The sequence below is a fragment of the Budorcas taxicolor genome, chromosome 5, assembly GCF_023091745.1.
Source record: "Budorcas taxicolor isolate Tak-1 chromosome 5, Takin1.1, whole genome shotgun sequence".
In the NCBI taxonomy this organism is placed as follows: domain Eukaryota; kingdom Metazoa; phylum Chordata; class Mammalia; order Artiodactyla; family Bovidae; genus Budorcas; species Budorcas taxicolor.
Window position 1 is genome coordinate 98,255,458 of NC_068914.1, and position 18,877 is coordinate 98,274,334.

Below are 18,877 nucleotides of genomic sequence, written 5' to 3' on the forward strand. Positions count from 1 at the left end.
AAGATCTTCACGACCAAGTTAATCACGATGGTGTGATCGCTCACTTAGAGCCAGACATCCTGGAATGTGAAGTCAAGTGGGCCTTAGAAAGCATCACTACGAACAAAGCTAGTGGAGGTGATGGAATCCCAGTGGAGCTATTTCAAATCCTGAAAGATGATGTTGTGAAAGTGCTACACTCAATATGCCAGCAAATTTGGAAAACTCAGCAGTGGCCACAGGACTGGAAAAGGCCAGTTTTCATTCCAATCCCAAAGAAAGACAATGCCAAAGAATGCTCAAACTACCACACAGTTGCACTCATCTCACATGCTACTAAAGTAATGCTCAAAATTCTCGAAGCCAGGCTTCAGCAATATGTGAACTGTGAACTTCCTGATGTTCAAGCTGGTTTTAGAAAAGGCAGAGGAACCAGAGATCAAATTGCCAACATCTGTTGGATCATGGAAAAAGCAAGAGAGTTCCAGAAAAACATCTATTTCTGCTCTAATGACTATGCCAAAGCCTTTGACTGAGTGAATCACAATAAACTGTGGAAAATTCTGAGAGAGATGGGAATACCAGACCACCTAACCTGCCTCTTGAGAAATCTGTATGCAAATCAGGAAGCAACAGTTAGAACTGGACATGGAACAACAGACTGGTTCCAAATAGGAAAAGGAGTACGTCAAGGCTGTATTTTGTCACCCTGCTTATTTAACTTCTATGCAGAGTACATCATGAGAAATGCTGGTCTTGAAGAAACACAAGCTGGAATCAAGATTGCCGGGAGAAATATCAATAACCTGGGATTCTCCTACTATATGCCAAATACCATTTTAAGTACTTAAAATGCAAATTAACAGTTAGTTCTCACAGCAGCCCTATGAAGAAGATGCTTTTACTGTCTTTGTTTCACAGATGAAAAACTGCATGCTCTGGAAGTTTATAGTTATAGGCATTCCCTGTTGATACTGCAGTTCAGTTCCAGCCACCATGATAAAGCAAGTATCAAAATAAAGCAAGTTACTTAACCAGTGCACACAAAAGTTAAGCTTACACCATACTATATTCTATTAAGTGTGCAATAGCAGCATTATGTCTAAAAAATGTACACACCTTAATTTACAAATACTTTATTGCTAAAAAATGCTAAATCATCATCTGAGCCTTTAGTGAGTTGTAATGTTTTCTCTGGTGGAGGTTTTGAAATATTGCGAGAATTACGAATATGTGACACAGAATCACACAGTGAGCAAATGCTGTTGGAAAAAGGGTGCTCCATGCAGGGTTTCCCCAAAACCTTCAATTTGTAAAATACACAATATTTGGGAATCTCTATAAAGTAAAGCTCAAATAAAATGAAGTATGCCTGAAGTAAGAATCAGAGGCGGGATCTGAACTCATATACTCAGGATCCATAGCCTATGCTTTTAACTAAAAAGGAACAGGCAGGGACAAATCAGTTCCCCTAGGAAATCATGTAGCCAAAAGGAATCACATGACATATTAAACCTACCTCAACACCGTGACTGCCCTCATGTCACCATGGTATAAACCACTCTGCTCTCAAGCTTCATTGCCTAATCTCACAGTGTCAGGCTGTGTTAGTTTTCTACAGCTGCAGTAGTAAGCCATCAGAAACTTAGTGGCTTATAATAACCCAAATTTATTATCATGGTTCTGGTGGTTAGAAATCTCCCTGGGCTAAACTCAAGGTGTCAGTGGGAGGCCAAGGGAAGAATCTGTTTCCTTGCTTTTTCTAGTTCCTAAAAGTCTCCCGAATTCTTGACTTGTGGCCACATTCCTACATCCTCATACCACCAACATTAGGCTGAATCTTTTTTGTGCTGCTATTTCATTCATCAGACCCCTGGTGAGTACAGTGGACACCTGTAGATTATTAGGGATAATCATAAGGTCATCTGAAGAGCAGCCTTACTTCTCTCCTGCCTTGTAACAATACATTCCTAGGGTGAAGGGATTATGATGTGGGGAGCCATCATTTTGCCCTTATTCTGCCCTCCACCAGGACATACAAAGATGTGTTCATGAAATTTAGATTGAAAGCAGAATATAATCATACAGTTGTTCTAGGAACTGTTGCTAATAAACAAGTGAAACAATTTTGTAAATTCATCACAGTTCAGTTCAGTCACTCAGTCGTGTCTGATTATTTGTGACCCCATGGATTGCAGCATGCCAGGCTTCGCTGTCTATTACCATCTCTGAAAGCGTACTCAAACTCATGGCCATCAAGTCGGTGATGCCATGCAACCATCTCATCCTCTGTAGTCCCCTTCTCCTCCACCTTCAATCTTTCCCAGCATCAGGGTCTTTTCCAATGAGTCAATTCTTCGCACCAGGTAGCCAAAGTACTGGAGATTCAGCTCCAGCATCAGTGCTTCCAATGAACATTCAGGACTGATTTCCTTTAGGATGGACTGGTTGGATCTCTTTGCAGTTCAAGGGACTCTGAAGAGTCTTCTCCAACACTTCAGTTCAAAAGCATCAATTCTTCGGCACTCAGCTTTCATTATGGTCCAACGCTCATATCCTTACATGACTACTGGAAAAACCATAGCTTTGACTAGATGGATGTTTGTCAGCAAAGTAATGTCTCTGCTTTTTAATGCACTGTCTAGGTTGATCATACCTTTTTTCCCAAGGAGCAAGTGTCTTTTAATTTCCTGGCTGCAGTCACCATCTGCAGTAATTTGGGAGCCAAAGAAAATAGTCTGTCACTATTTCCATTGTTTCCCCATCTGTTTGCCATCAAGTGATGGGACTGGATGCCATGATCTTAGTTTTCTGAATGTTGATTTTTTTTTTCTTTTTTTTAAATATAAATTTATTTATTTTAATTGTTAATTACTTTACAATATTGTATTGGTTTTGGCATACATCAACATGAATCTGCCACAAGTATACACAGGTATACACACATAAACAGGTTCCCCATCCTGAACCCCCCCTCCGTCCTCCCTCCCCATACCATCCCTCTGGGTCGTCTGAGTGTATCAGCCCCAAGCATCCAGTATCATTCATTGAACCTGGACTGGCAATTCGTTTCATATATGATATTATACATGTTTCAATACCATTCTCCCAAATCATCCCACCCTCTCCCTATCCAAATGTTGAGTTTTAAGCCAACTTTTTCACTCTCTTCTTTCACTTTCATCAAGAGGCTCTTTAGTTCCTCTTCACTTTCTGCCGTAAGGGTGGTGTCATCTGCATATCTGAGGTTACTGATATTTCTCCTGGCAATCTGGCAATCTTGATTCCAGCTTGTGCTTCATCCAGTCTGGCATTTTGCATGATATACTCTGCATAGGAGTTAAATAAGCAGGGTGACAACATACAGCCTTGACATACTCCTTTCCCCATTTGGAACCAGTCTGTTGTTCCATGTCCAGTTCTAACTGTTGCTTCTTGACCTGTATACAGATTTCTCAAGTGGCAGGTCAGGTGGTCTCGTATTCCCCTCTCTTTAAGAATTTTCCACAGTTTTTGGTGATTTACACTGTCAAAGGCTTTGGCATAGTCAATAAACCAGAAGTACATGCTTTCCTGGAACTCTCTTGCTTTTTCTATGATCCAACAGATGTTGGCAATTTGATCTCTGGTTCCTCTGTCTTTTCTAAATCCAGCTTGAACATCTGAACGTTCTCAGTTCACATACTGTTGAAGCCTTATTTGTAGAATTTTAAGCATTACTTTGCTAGCATATGAGATGAGTGAAATTTGTGCAGTAGTTTGAACATTCTTTGGCATTGCCTTTCTTTGGGATTGGAATGAAAACTGACATTTTCCAATCTTGTAGCCACTGCTGAGTTTTCCAAATTTGCTGGTATATTGAGTGCAGCACTTTCACAGCATCATCTTTTAGGATTTGAAATAGCTCAACAGGAATTCCATCACCTCCACTAATTTTGTTTGTAGCGATGCTTCTTAAGGCCCACTGCACTTCACGTTCTAGGATGTCTGGGTCTAGATGAGCGTCTAAGAGTCACCAGTGGAGGTGTGGGTCAATAGTGCCCTGCTGCAGGGTCAGGGGCACTGAATGCAACGGTGCGGGCATAAGTCCTTTTGAAGGAGGTCACCATTACTGTCATTACCCCTACCATAGTTTGGCCTCAGGGCAAACAACAGGGAGGGAACACAGCCCCACCCATCAACAGAAAATTGGATTCAGGATTTACTGAGCATGGCCCTGCCCATCAGAGGGAGACCCAGATTCCCCCCCAGTCAGTCTCTCCCATCAGGAAGCTTCCATAACCCTCTTACAGAATGAAAACCACAATCACAGATTATTAAACAAACTGATCACCATGAAGCACAGCCTTGTCTAAATCACTGAAATTATGAGCCATGCCATGTAGGGCCAGCCAAGACTAAGGGGTCATGGTGGAGTATTCTGACAAAACGTGGTACACTAGAGAAGGGGATGGTAAACCACTTCAGTATTCTTGCCTTGAGAACCTCATGCTGCTGCTAAGTCGCTTCAGTCGTGTGCTGACCCCATAGACGGCAGCCCACCAGGCTCCTCTGTCCCTGGGATTCTCCATTCAAGAATACTGGAGTGGGTTGCCATTTCCTTCTGCAATGCATGCATGCTAAGTCACTTCAGTCGTGTCTGACTCTGTGCGACCCCATGGACAGCCTTATACAAATAAAATATGAATGAGAAATCCCGACACAATCATTTTTGTTCAAGATACAGTTATTTTTTAAAGGGTGCAAATGACAAAGACAATCAGAAAAAATAAAAAACTTAAAGCCTCCACATATATATTAAAACCAACATTTATATTAGTAATAATAACAAAACATAATTCTATTGTTAGTTAAGCATCCTAAGTAGCTTTAGTCATGTATAATTCTTTGCGACCCCATACACTGTAGCCTGCTAGGCTCCTCTGTCCTTGGGATTCTGCAGGCAAGAATACTGGAGTGGGTTGCCGTGCCCTCCACCAGGGGATCTTCCCAACCCATGGATTGTACCCCCATCTCTTACATTTCCTGCATTGGCAGGTGGGTTCCTTAAGATCCACCACTTCCACAGGCAGCATGATTTAGAATGACTCAGAAAAAATGTTACTATACATTGAGAGTACTCACAAGGGAGCTTTATCAGCACAGAGTCCAAAGGTCCTTTGGTTTGTAAGATTCCCGTGTCTAAGGATGCCCAGGTGACCATCACATCTTCAGATTAACTCCTAAAAAAAAAAAAAATCAGAGAATGGTGTAATCACTTAAATATTGAGATGCATGATAAAAAGAAAAATGAAAAAATATCCAATTATATCTCTGAAAGACTGGATAGCATGTAGCTTTCCATTGTCCAGGGTGAAATTACTGTTTGCCTTTTCTAAATCTCCAAGGCTTTATTTCAAACCGTTTTTTAGACAGGGACACGTTTTCTCGTTAAATTACTTCACATCACCACTAACTCGTTATAACTACCATGCCTGCCTTTATATGTGCCTGCCGTTACATTTTCCTGCAAAAACATCAAAGAGATTCACCTCAGTCCAGTGTATTTGGGACTTCAAAACTAACAATAGCTTGTCTTTAACTTTTTGAGACTTTTCCTTCCACTTTGGGTAGGATTAATGAAAAAGTGTGTGTGTATGTGTATGTTTATAAAGCAATAACTTCAAATTTTTACATAAATACATTGACACTATTTCCATTAAATTTATTCTTTTAAAAACTGAAGGAGAATTTCAGTAAGGTTTCTGAGCTCTAACAATAAATCAGAAAATTTTGTAAAAGATCATCATAATTTTACCATCAATTCATGTATGTTCTTTGATTATATAGTCCTTAAGACAAGTTTTTGACTTCTCCATCCAATCCCATTAATTGTAAAAAATAAAAGAGGATGTAGTAATATTTAACTACTGCATGATTACTAAATTAAGTCAGTTAATATTTGTAAAATGCTAGCACTCATCTCACACACTAGTAAAATGACGCTTAAAATTCTCTAAGACAGGCTTCAGCAATATGTGAACCGTGAACTTCCTGATGTTCAAGCTGGTTTTAGAAAAGGCAGAGGAACCAGAGATCAAATTGCCAACATCTGCTGGATCATTGAAAAAGCAAGAGAGTTCCAGAAAAATATCTATTTCTGCTCTAATGACTATGCCAAAGCCTTTGACTATGTGGATCACAATAAACTGTGGAAAATTCTGAGAGAGATGGGAATACCAGACCATCTGACCTGCCTTTTGAGAAACCTGTATGCGGGTCAGGAAGCAACAGTTAGAACTGGACATGGAACAACAGACTGGTTCCAAATAGGAAAAGGAGTACATCAAGGCTGTATATTGTCACCCTGCTTATTTAACTTCTATGCAGAGTACATCATGAGAAATGCTGGGCTGGAGGAAGCACAAGCTGGAATCAAGATTGCCAGGAGAAATATCAATAATCTCAGATATGCAGATGATACCACCCTTATGGCAGGAAGTGAAGAGGAACTAAAGAGCCTCTTGGTGAAAGTGAAAGAGAAGAGTGAAAAAGTTGGCTTAAAGCTTCAGAAAACTAAGATCATCCGGTCCCACCACGTCATGGCAAATAGATGGGGAAACAGTGAAAAGAGTGGCTGACTTTATTTTTCTGGGCTCCAAAATCATGCAAATGGTGACTGCAGCCAGGAAATTAAAAGACGCTTACTCCTTGGAAGGAAAGTTATGACCAACCTAGACAGCATATTAAAAAGCAGAGACATCACTATGTCAACAAAGGTCCATTTAGTCAAGGTTATGGTTTTTCCAGTGGTCATGTATGGATGTGAGAGCTGGACTATAAAGAAAGCTGAGCACCAAAAAATTGATGCTTTTGAACTGTGGTGTTGGAGAAGACTCTTGAGAGTCCCTTGGACTGCAGGGAGGTCCAACCAGTCCATCCTAAAGGAGATTAGTCCTGGGTGTTGATTGGAAGGTCTGATGTTGAAGCTGAAACTCCAATACTTTGGTCAACTGATGCAAAGAGTTGACTCCTTCGAAAATATCCTGATGCTGGGAAAGATTGAGGGCAGGAGGAGAAGGGGACGACAGAGGATAAGATGGTTGGATAGCATCACTGACTCATTGCACATGGGTTTGGGTGGACTCCAGGAGTTGGCAATGGACAGGGAGGCCTGGCGTGCTGTGTTTCATGAGTCACAAAGAGGCAGACACAACTGAGTGACTGGACTGAACTGAAGAGAGCATAGTATTTGCAACTAAATAAGAAAAGAAGAATGTACTATGAACAATTATTATTATTATTATTATTAATAGTTGTCAGTTAAGTTGGTAAAACATATTAGTTTATATAGATGAATAAATATTAGTTCCTTGTTTATTCCTGACTTGAGAAATATGAGATTTATTCACATACATGTCTTATTTGTCATATTATTAACAAACATAATTAAGGAACTTTCAGATATTATCCAGAAAAATCAGATTGTTTAATAGAACATGGTGTAATGCAAAGATTATTGAATATTTCACAAAAGTAAAGACTAAGAGGAGAGAACAGAGATAATACAATGTCATTGAGATAGCACTTGCAATGTTACCTGGTTTGACCAGAGAACTTCAACATTGTAGTCTAAAATGGAAGGAATTTCAGGCTGGCAGTCAATCTGCTTACTGTGGAAGTTCCAGGACTATAATAAGCAGATTAGGCACATGTAACTCTCTCATTTAGTAACTATCCCATGAAAATTTGTCAATTCTACACATGAAGAACTTCCTCATAGTGACAATTAAGTTCATTTGAATTTAGAATCAATATTAAAATGAATTTTACAAAATTACTGGTGGTGTTATACCACAATAAGCAAAATTTATATAATAAAGTTAACACATTTAGGAACATAACATCTTATTACAATTAACTTAATTTTTTGCTTCAGTGAATACCACTGAAAATCCATCATTTTGGATTTAATTTCATGTGTAGACATGATGATATATTGATATAATTTGATATAATTCATTTTTGTCCACAAATTACATTATTTATCCCCTGCCCCAATAATGTTACTAATATTTTAGAATAATGAAATAAGGAAGATTTTTTCTTTCCTTTGTATCTTAACTATAAAATTATTTTAATGGTTTGAGTTTAGAAATTCCCTGATTTTACTCTAGAATATCAGCATAATCTTAATTTATAGGATTTTGTTGTAAAAAATGGGGCAACAAAAGTTTTCTCATTTGCTTTAATGTACAATTTTATTATTTTTTTTAAAACAGAAACAGGCCACAGGTCTTAAAAGGTAAGTGCTTGTGAGCTGATATGTGTTTTAAAAAAAGCACTAATTTGACGGTCATATGATCATATCCATTAAATAAACAATTTTTTAAAGAGGGTAGTTAAAGTGAAATAAAATGCTTTCTATTTGTTTTGGCATGCTTTTTGACCTTCTGAGTAACCTTCACCTTGTGTAGAAGTTAGTATATGTGACCTTCTGAAACATGCATGTCTAAATCACAGAGAAGTTGGACAAAGGTTTTTACTTACTAACAAAAAACTATATTATTGGTCCCTTACTGTAAAACCCATGTGCCCCAACTAAGACCCAGTGCAGCCAGTTCAGTTCAGTTCAGTTGCTCAGTAACTGAGCAACTTAGTCGGGGCATGTGAGATCTAGTTCCCCAACCAGGGATTGAACCTGGGTACTCCTGCATTGGGAGCACAGTTCTCTGACTTATAATACTGAAAATCAACACAAATAAGAAATGGTGGTCAAGTGGCTAAGACTCCACTCCCAATGCAGGAGTGCCCAGGTTCAATCCCTGATCAGGGAACTAGATCTCATGTGCCCCAAGAAAGACCCAGTGCAGACAAATAAATATTAAAAAATAAATAAATAATAGGAATTTCTAAGTCCCTGGAAAGTTGTGTTAATGTCTAATCTCTTTTGCAATTATCAGGTAGAAAAATAAAATTTTTAATTTTGTAATTTCAGAGGCCATTATTTAGGTGATTAAGTGGCCATACTTTTTAGAAAAAAACAGCAGCTATTTCAGTATTTTAATATTCCATGGTGTCATGAAGTTCTATGTCCAGAGTATGGTCATCTAATAATTAATTAACTTAAATTTGAATCTTTTTTTGCAACTAAAATGCATTATTCAGGGTTCATGATCTTTTCTAACTCATTAGCAAATCTTAATACAAATAAAATATATTTTTATAAAAGTTCTTTTTAAAGAGGCTAAGAACTTGTGATGTAGAGGAAGAAAATATATTATTCATATTTACACATGGTTGGTTATTCCCTCTTGAGTGATAAAAGTTAAAAAATTATATTAACTAAAATAGATAATTTTATTGATATATTTGACAGAATGGTCAAGAGAATCCATTTTAGAAAACAGCAGATAAACCTACTTTCCCAGGAGAGTGTTTTCTCCTTTAACTTAGCAGCGTCACCCAATTATATTTGTAAATATCCAGTGTTCATTAGGGCTTAAGAAAAAGTTCCTTGAATGAATTATTCATAAATACCTCAATCATAATTCCATACTTTATGCTAGTAGTTAGCATTAGTAATAAAGCAAAAAATAACTGAGAACCCACCTATTATTTTCTTTTAAATCTCTTTCTCCTTTCCTTTCCTCACAAGTGCAGAAAATGGAAGCAAATAGCAAATACTACAAAAGGAGAACTTAAAGTGAGAGATAATGATTGAGGCAAAAATGTAAAATCACATCAGCTGATAAGTGGCTGACTGACCCAACCAAGGCTGAAGAATGCGAGGGCATTAGGACAAAGCTAAAGAATAACAGTCCTTCTGCTGTTAAGTGACAGGCATGAGACTCCACGTCATACTCTTAGATACTCAAAAACAAATCCACTATTTTAAGTTTACACAACCACCAAAGGTGATCTCTGAAAGTCACAGGAGGCAGATTCTCCAAAGCCTTGTAACATACAACCACAGAAACACTATTTACAGCTACTGTCTGTAGTTCATTTTCATGGCCAACTTCAAGAAATTCTATCATGCTCCTTAACAAGTAGTATAACCTAAAATCGATAAACAAGCACAACAAAATTACATAAGTAGAATTCAAGGAAATGACTTAAATCATCTTAGAATAAACAAAAAGTGAGAAAATAGAAAAACCGAAATTTGTGATTGCAGAACTTCAGTAAAAATATTAAAGGCACAATTCTTGTTCACATATCTTTATTATGGAGATGTAAATCACCTGCCCTCCTAATTGAGAAGTCAAAGATGAGAGAAAAATCTGTATTAAAAACAAATATAATTTCTTCAAGTACTATACTGAAAACTAACCATGACTAAGGTTGAAGCCAAAACACATTGCAAAACCATATCTTAATCAGCTTGTCTTATTGGTGTCACTGTACTTAGTTTACCACATTTTTATAATGCAAGTTGAGGTGGCTATGAGGTGGACTAGCATGGGGATATGTGAAGAAAGCAAAACATATAGCAGTTCCTATTAGCCTCTGTCTTCCCTAGAGCCAAATTTACACTTATATTTTATTCTCTGAAACAAAGTGTACACTAGAGCCTTTAGCAACATTATTTTTACATATGACTAGGATGGACAAATATGTATGGTGCCTTAAACAATGTGCTTCAAAGACCTCCAACTAGATGGAGTATAACTGACCACAAGGGCACAAGCTGCTGAGATATGAACATCCATTATTGGATTTGCATAGAATCCGCACTTCCCATAGGTTTCTCCCAGCCTGCACCTGACCACACCTGACATGAAAGCAGATGGTCCTAGGGATATACGCCTCTAATAGCTAGCTTTGGCTGGGAGCGGGGAATGGTGGGCTCCCACATAGCACTGCCTTGTATACATTGGTTGTTCAATAGTTATTTTGGGGGAAATTAAACCATCATTGTTATTGAGATGTCAAAGCCCAGATTGCTGCATAAACATAGAAAAAAATTAAACTCAGTGTGAAACTTAGTTTTAATGATTTTTCGGCTTCCTAATGCAATTCCAACAAATGCCTTAGAAAACTACAGAGAGATAGAGCTTTGTCCCAGGTAAATATAACCTCTGATAGAGGTGTCTAAAAATTAAATGGGCTGCTACAATCCTCTTGATTACTCTAGCATTCCCATTTTATAGAACAGGGAACACTAGGCTTGGAGAAGCCAAGTTTTCAGGATTACACAACGTTAGGGGCAGGAGCCAAGATTCCAACCTCAATTTTGCTCACGCTTTCCAAACTACCATACAGTTAGAAGATATATCTTTCATTAAAATACTTTGTATGCTTGCATTAAAGAGTGGAAGGACGATGTGATGTGTAAAACCACTACCAATGCTGAATTATGATGAATTTTTTGAGGAAATCCACTTGATGATGTCGTATCTCTTTTATTTTCTATATGCCACCTTTCTTTCTTATACAGTGTAGAACAAGTGAATCTACAGATCCCATTTAAAGTTCTTGATTTCTATTACAGTTATTGCAGTGCTTAGGTAAGACCATGTTGTTTTTAAATATGGCAATGGAAATTAACATCATTAAGAAAGAATCTGTCCGAATAATCAAAAGATGATGCTACACAAACCTAAATACTAAATATTAGACCATAATATATTTTTAAGTAAAATATTATTAAGCAGGTGACAGAATCAGAAGCATAAATCCAGTTATTTTTAATCCAAAACTTGTACTGAATTGACTGACCGACAAGGTATGTCTGTTATTCAACACCTACAGAACTTTCAACAGTGCCACACTCACTCACTCAAATATTAATGTGGTTGAAGTCAGATCACTGCACTCTTTGGAATCAAAATAGTGAAATGCCTTTAAACCAAGCTCTATTTACAAATTTGAAGCTATCAAATTCTACAATGCCTCCGTCTCTCATACTCTCAAGCCCTTAATAAACTGTTTCCTCTAATCTCTAATCCTCTTTCTCAGTCTCTTGCTCACACAACTACAGTGCTAATGTAATTTTTCTTTTTGGTTCATACTCTCCACTCTACCACACTCCTCTTAATGTCCTTCCTAATATTTTTCACTGAATCCTCTAGAGCTCCCATTTTTTTTTTCAAATAAATTACCTAATTCCTAACCTAGACATTGGACTCTCTCTATGATCTTTTCTCCTTGAAGACCTGACTTAGATTGAGCCCTCTTGAATACCTGCTAATTCCATATCTTTAGGCATAGAACAGAGGCTCAGCACAAACCAAGTTCTACTCTACATCTTACTGTTACTTTTCAGTTTACACAAGGAAACTTTTCTTAAGTTCATTTCACCAAACTATACCATCCAGAAAACTAGGACCTAATATCCTTCAGACCGTATCTTCAAAATTCATTTCTCTTCACTCCAAAGTCACACCATAATCAATATTCATAATCAATAACCATGCACTACAATCAGTAACCTAGCCAGAGAAACTGTGACCTCCACATCTACTCTCCTTTCAGTTACTCACTTACAGCTTGAAGTTAATGGGCACTCTTAATGCTTCTACTACCGAAGTCTTAAACATCGACATTCCAATTCCCCGTGATTTTCCTGTCCTTCAGACAACACTAAAAACATTATTTCTGTCAATTCTGTCCTGGGATTTCCTTGACAGTTTCCCCTGTTTTCAGGCTTACATCTTCTCCCAAATTACTGACCCTATTCTTCATTTTTTAATATTTATTTGTATTTATTTATTTGGCTCTGTGTGGGGTCTTAGTTGTGGCACGCAGAATCTTTGATCTTTACTTGCAGAATGTGAACTCTTAGTTGTGGCACATGGAATCTAGTTCCCCAACCAGGGATCAAACCCCACCTCCCTGCATTAGGAGCTCGGAGTCTTAGCTACTGGACCACCAAATTAGCCCTTTTCTAACCTTCTTTTCTTTTGTAATCTGCTTCAATGTTGATCTTCATTTAAATTCCAGTTCTGCTACTCGTTGGTAAAATATCTTGGGAATATTGCTTAACAGGATTCTGTTTGTCTTTTAAAAATGAGCATAAAATTTAATACTTCATAGGAAAGGAAGGGGACGAATGTGGCAATGTCTATAATGCACTAAGCACAATTTCTAGCACATCAAGTACTCAATAAATATTAACATCACCTTTAATCATCAATGTTCTCAAGTCACTCACATCTTTGTCTTCTGGCAACAAGAAGCCTGGAACTTCCAAACTCAAAATGGGCACTGCAATTACAGTACTAAGTAGAGTTCTAAAAAACATGAATTAACCTCACAAGTTGATGCCAATATACATTCATAGATTTCACTTGTTAGCAGGACTCTCAATGGCTTTCCCGTAAGCTTTTTTCATATCTCTTGGCACATTCCTCTCCTTTCCAATGTGGTTCTAAACTCTTCCTTTCTCCTCAAGTTTCCCAACCACCCTGTCATCTGTCAATCTGTGGTTGACTAGGTTTCTTATTTGCAAAGAAAATGAAAACCATCAGAACAAGCGTGAAATGCCATAAATGTGTTCTTATCTGTGCACACTTCTGTATCCCCTGTGAGTCCTTCATTCATTCCCTCCTGCCCTGGTAGTAGAGGTAAGCCCCTTCCTGGTCACCGAATAGCCCCTCATCTAATGTATGATATGTTCTTCCTGTCCCCGAACGGTTATGCCATCTGATTTGACCCCTTCGTTCTCCTCTCCTGTCATTTCTTCCCTTGCACTATATATCTAACCACACTGAATTCCGTTTTCAGCTCAACCCATGTTATTCCGTATCTTCCTGTCTTTACTGCCCTAGCAGTTGCCAGTGCCTATCAAGGAATCATTTTCTCACTTTTCTATTAGCAAAGTTCCTATTTATTCTTCAAGACCCAATTTTATAATTCCTCCTTTGTGAGAGGAGGGACGAAAGATAAGAGAGAGGACACTGAAAAGTACTGACAGGAGAAGGAACTCCCAGGAAAGGTGGTAACAGGGAAGCCTCACAGTAGCTCACAATAGAGTTGACAGATGATAATGAGTTTTAATTATGATATCAGATTTCTTGTTTTCTTCTATCTTTAACACATATTTCCACTTATTTCATGAAAAACATTTCAGTGGCTCTCTGATAGTTAACAAATAGAGTCCTTAGCCTTTCAACTTTACAGATAATTACAAAAATATCCTCAACTGTCAGGAAATCACCAGATTTCCAACAGTTTATGAATAGACTTGGAAAGGAAAGGGCAGAAGGAAAAATCAAACTAAACACACATTTGTTGGTGAGAAACTTTTAAAAAAACAACAGAAATCATTGACTTTGATTTTTCTGCAATTTTCCCAAATTCCTTAAGGACCAGGTTCTTATAACATTATTATAATACAATCCTAAGGGAACGTCTGAAACTGACCGCGCAGAAGCGTGGCCCAGAGGAGCTATCCCTTGCCTAAGGTCAGGGACGGCAACCGACAGTGCCACGCAGCGTCGGCACAGGAGCGGCCGAGAGGAGCTACCCCACGTCCGAGGTTAGGGGAGGCGGGATGAACTACCTCACTCCTGAGGTCAGGGGTGGCGGCCTAGACAGGCTACCCCTCATCCGAGGTCAGGGGCAGTGGCGGAGAGGAGCTACCCCGCCTCCGAGGTCAGGGGAGGCAGGACGAACTACTTCACTCCTGAGGTCAGGGGCGGCGGCCAAGATGAACTACCTCACGCCCCAGGTCAGGCGAGGCGGCCGAGAGGAGCTACCCCACGTCTGAGATCAGGGGAGGCGGGACAAACTACCTCACTCCCGAGGTCAGGGGCAGCGGCCAAGACGACCTACCTCGCCCGAGGTCAGGGGCGCTGGCCGAGAGAAGCTACCCCACTCCCGAGGTCACGGGAGGCTGCTGTGAGGAGATACCCCTCATCCAAGGTAAGGAGCAGCGGCTGCGCTTTGCTGGAGCAGCCGTGACGAGATACCCCACGTCCAAGATAAGAGAAACCCAAGTAATACTGTAGGTGTTGCAAGAGGGCATCAGAGGGCAGACACACTGAAACCATAATCATAGAAAACTAGCCAATCTGATCACATGGACCACAGCCTTGTCTAACTCAGTGAAACTAAGCCATGCTGTGTGGGGCCACCCAAGACAGGAGGGTCATGGTGGAGAAGTCTGACAGAATATGGTCCACTGGAGAAGGGAATGGCAAACCACTACAGTATTCTTGCCTTGAGCACCCCATGAACAGTATGAAAAGGCAAAATGATAGGATACTGAAAGGGGAACTCTCCAGGTCAGTAGGAACCCAATATGCTACTGGAGATCAGTGGAGAAATAACTCCAGAAAGAATGAAGGGATGGAGCCAAAGCAAAAACATACCCAGTTGTGGATGTGACTGGTGATAGAAGCAAGGTCCGATGCTATAAAGAGCAATATTGCATAGGAACCTGGAATGTCAGGTCCATGAATCAAGGCAAACTGGAAGTGGTCAAACAGGAGATGGCAAGAGTACACGTAGACATTCTAGGAATCAGCAAACTAAAATGGACTGGAACGGGTGAATTTAACTCAAGTGACCATTATATTTACTACTCTGGGCAGGAATCCCTCAGAAGAAATGGAGTAGCCATCATGGTCAACAAAAGAGTCTGAAATACAGTACTTGGATGCAATCTCAAAAATGACAGAATGATTTCTATTCATTTCCAAGGCAAACCATTCAGTATCACAGTAATCCAAGCCTATGCCCCACCAGTAACAATGAAAAGCTGAAGTTGGGGGGGGGGGGGGGGCGGCAAAAAAAAAAAAGAAAAGCTGAAGTTGAATGGTTCTATGAAGACCTACAAGACCTTTTAGAACTAACACCCAAAAAAGATGTCCTTTTCATTACAGGGGACTGGAATGCAAAAGTAGGAAGTCAAGAAACATATGGAGTAACAGGCAAATTTGGCCTGGGAGTACGGAATGAAGCAGGGCAAAGGCTAATAGAGTTTCGCCAAGAGAACACACTGGTCACAGCAAACACTCTCTTCCAACAATACAAGAGAAGACTCTACACATGGACATCACCTGATAGTCAACATTGATTCAGATTGATTATATTCTTTGCAGCCAAAGATAGAGAAGCTTTATACAGTCAGCAAAAACAAGACTGGGAGCTGACTGTGGCTCAGATCATGAACTCCTTATTGCCAAATTCAAACTTAAATTGAAGAAAGTGGGGAAAACCACTAAACCATTCAGGTATGACCTAAATCAAATCCCTTATGATTATACAGTGGAAGTGAGAAATAGATTTAAGGGACTAGATCTGATAGACAGAGTGCCTGATGAACTAGGGAATGAGGTTCCTGACATTGTACAGGAGACACGGATCAAGACCATCCCCATGGAAAAGAAATGCAAAAAAGCAAAATGACTGTCTGAGGAGGACTTAGAAATAGCTGTGAAAAGAAAAGAGGGGAAAGCAAAGGAGAAAAGGAAAGATATAAGCATCTGAATGCAGAGTTCCAAAGAATACCAAGGAGAGACAAGAAAGCCTTCCTCAGCGATCAATGCAAAGAAATAGAGGAAAACAACAGGATGGGAAAGACAAGTGATCTCTTCAAGAAAATTAGAGATACCAAGGGAACATTTCATGCAAAGATGGGCTCAATAAAGGACAGAAATGGCATGGACCTAATAGAAGCAGAAGATATTAAGAAGAGGTAGCAGGAATACAGAGAAGAACTGTACAAAAAAGATCATGACCCAGATAATCACGATGGTGTGATCACTCACGCACAGCCAGGCATCCTGCAATGTGAAGTCAAGGTGGCCTCAGAAAGCATCAGTACGAACAAAGCTAGTGGAGGTGATGGAATCCCAGTGGAGCTATTTCAAATCCTGAAAGATGATGCTGTGAAAGTGCTGCACTCAATATGCCAGCAAATTTGGAAAACTCAGCAGTGGCCACAAGACTGGAAAAGGTCAGTTTTCATTCCAATCCCAAAGAAAGGCAATGCCAAAGAATGTTCAAACTACTGCACAATTGCACGCATCTCATATGCTAGTAAAGTAATGCTCAAATTTCTCCAAGCCAGGCTTCAGCAATACCTGAACCGTGAACTTCCAGATGTTCAAGCTGGTTTTAGAAAAGGCAAAGGAACCAGAGATCAAATTGCCAACATCTGCTGGATCATCAAAAAAGCAAGAGAGTTCCAGAAAAACATCTACTTCTGCTTTATTGACTATGCCAAAGCCTTTGACTGTGTGGATCACAATAAATTGTGGAAAATTCTGAAAGAGATGGGAATACCAGAACACCTGACCTGCCTCTTGAGAAACCTATATGCAGGTCAGGCAGCAACAGTTAGAACTGGACATAGAACAACAGACTGGTTCCAAATAGGAAAAGGAGTACGTCAAGGCTGTATATTGTCACCCTGCTTATTTAACTTCTATGCAGAGTACATCATGAGAAATGCTGGTCTTGAAGAAGCACAAGCTGGAATCAAGATTGTCGGGAGAAATATCAATAACCTCAGATATGCAGATGACACCACCCTTATGGCAGAAAGTGAAAAGGAACTAAAAAGCCTGTTGATGAAAGTGAAAGAGGAGAGTGAAAATGTTGGCTTAAAGCTCAACATTCAGAAAACTAAGATCATGGCATCTGGTCCCATCACTTCATTGTAAATAGTTTGGGAAACAGTGGGGCTTTTTTTGGGCTTCAAAATCACACAGATGGTGATTGCAGCCATGAAATTAAAAGTCACTTACTCCTTGGACGGAAAGTTATGACCAACCTAGATAGCATATTGAAAAGCAGAGACATTACTTTGCCAACAAAGGTCCATCTAGTCAAGGCTACGGTTTTTCCAGTAGTCATGTATGGATGTGAGAGTTGGACTGTGAAGAAAACTGAGCACTGAAGAAGTGATGCTTTTGAACTGTGGTGTTGGAGAAGACTCTTGAGAGTCCCTTGCACTGCAAGGGTATCCAACCAGTCCATCCTAAAGGAGACCAGTCCTGGGTGTTCATTGGAAGGACTGATGCTGAAGCTGAAACTCCAGTACTTTGGCCACCTCATGCGAAGAGTTGACTCATTGGAAAAGACCCTGATGCTGGGAGGGATTGGGGGCAGGAGAAGAAGGGGACGACAGAGGATGAGATGGCTGGATGGCATCACCGACTCGATGGACATGAGTTTGAGTGAACTCCGGGAGTTTGTGATGGACAGGGAGGCCTGGTGTGCTGTAATTCATGGGGTCACAAAGAGTCAGACACGACTGAGCAACTGAACTGAACTGAACCTTTGAATTGCAATAAAGCCAGGACCTAAGCTGTTATTAACATCTAGTTAAGTTTCACAATTTTTTTTTATTTGTTTGCCTTTTAAAACTGTTTTTGGTTGTTTATTTTGGCCATTCAGCTTTATTAGGTGCTAAAAGATATAAATTTTCCTATTTTACTGCTATTTAGATTTTATGTCAAATGTTAGTAATATATGAAGCCAAATCTTCGAACTTAACAAATACTTTCTCAATATTTCTATTTCAAAACTTCCCACATGCTTGGAGTTGCAGCAGGATAGATACTGCTTTCTAAAGGGCAGTGCAATAGTCAACTCTTGGATATTTATTATTTTTTGTGAACAGTTGTAGGTCATTGCAGAGATAGTCCAAAGTCACCTTCTGAAGTTGAAATACACATGTAAAATTTGGTAAAGTTTCCAAACCTGTTAGGTATACCATCGCAGTTTTCTTGAATTCACCAAAATTCCCTTTGTGCTGTGGAAAGGCTGCTGGAACACCAATGTTTTCAGACTGTTCGGTTTGATTACACTACTGTGGTACCATTTATCTAGAGCTATTTTAAGCATCTTCTTGGGTTACACTAAGCTATATTGTAAATCTAATTACATTTGCCCACAGGAAAGTAAGTACATGTGAATCCTGCTCTATAATCTACTTAACAAAACGCACTGTATTTTTCTT

General features: G+C 39.3%; 1 protein-coding gene across 3 annotated transcripts in view; it reads right to left on the reverse strand.

Annotated features, from left to right (window-relative positions):
- The window catches only part of SLC16A7 (solute carrier family 16 member 7), a 191,729-nt gene that overhangs the window by 128,171 nt on the left and 44,681 nt on the right, over nt 1–18,877 (reverse strand). For all 3 annotated transcript variants that reach the window (XM_052640392.1, XM_052640389.1, XM_052640391.1), the window contains exon 2: nt 5,104–5,201. The gene's annotated coding sequence lies outside the window, so the exon portion shown is untranslated. The remainder of the gene's footprint in view (nt 1–5,103; nt 5,202–18,877) is intronic.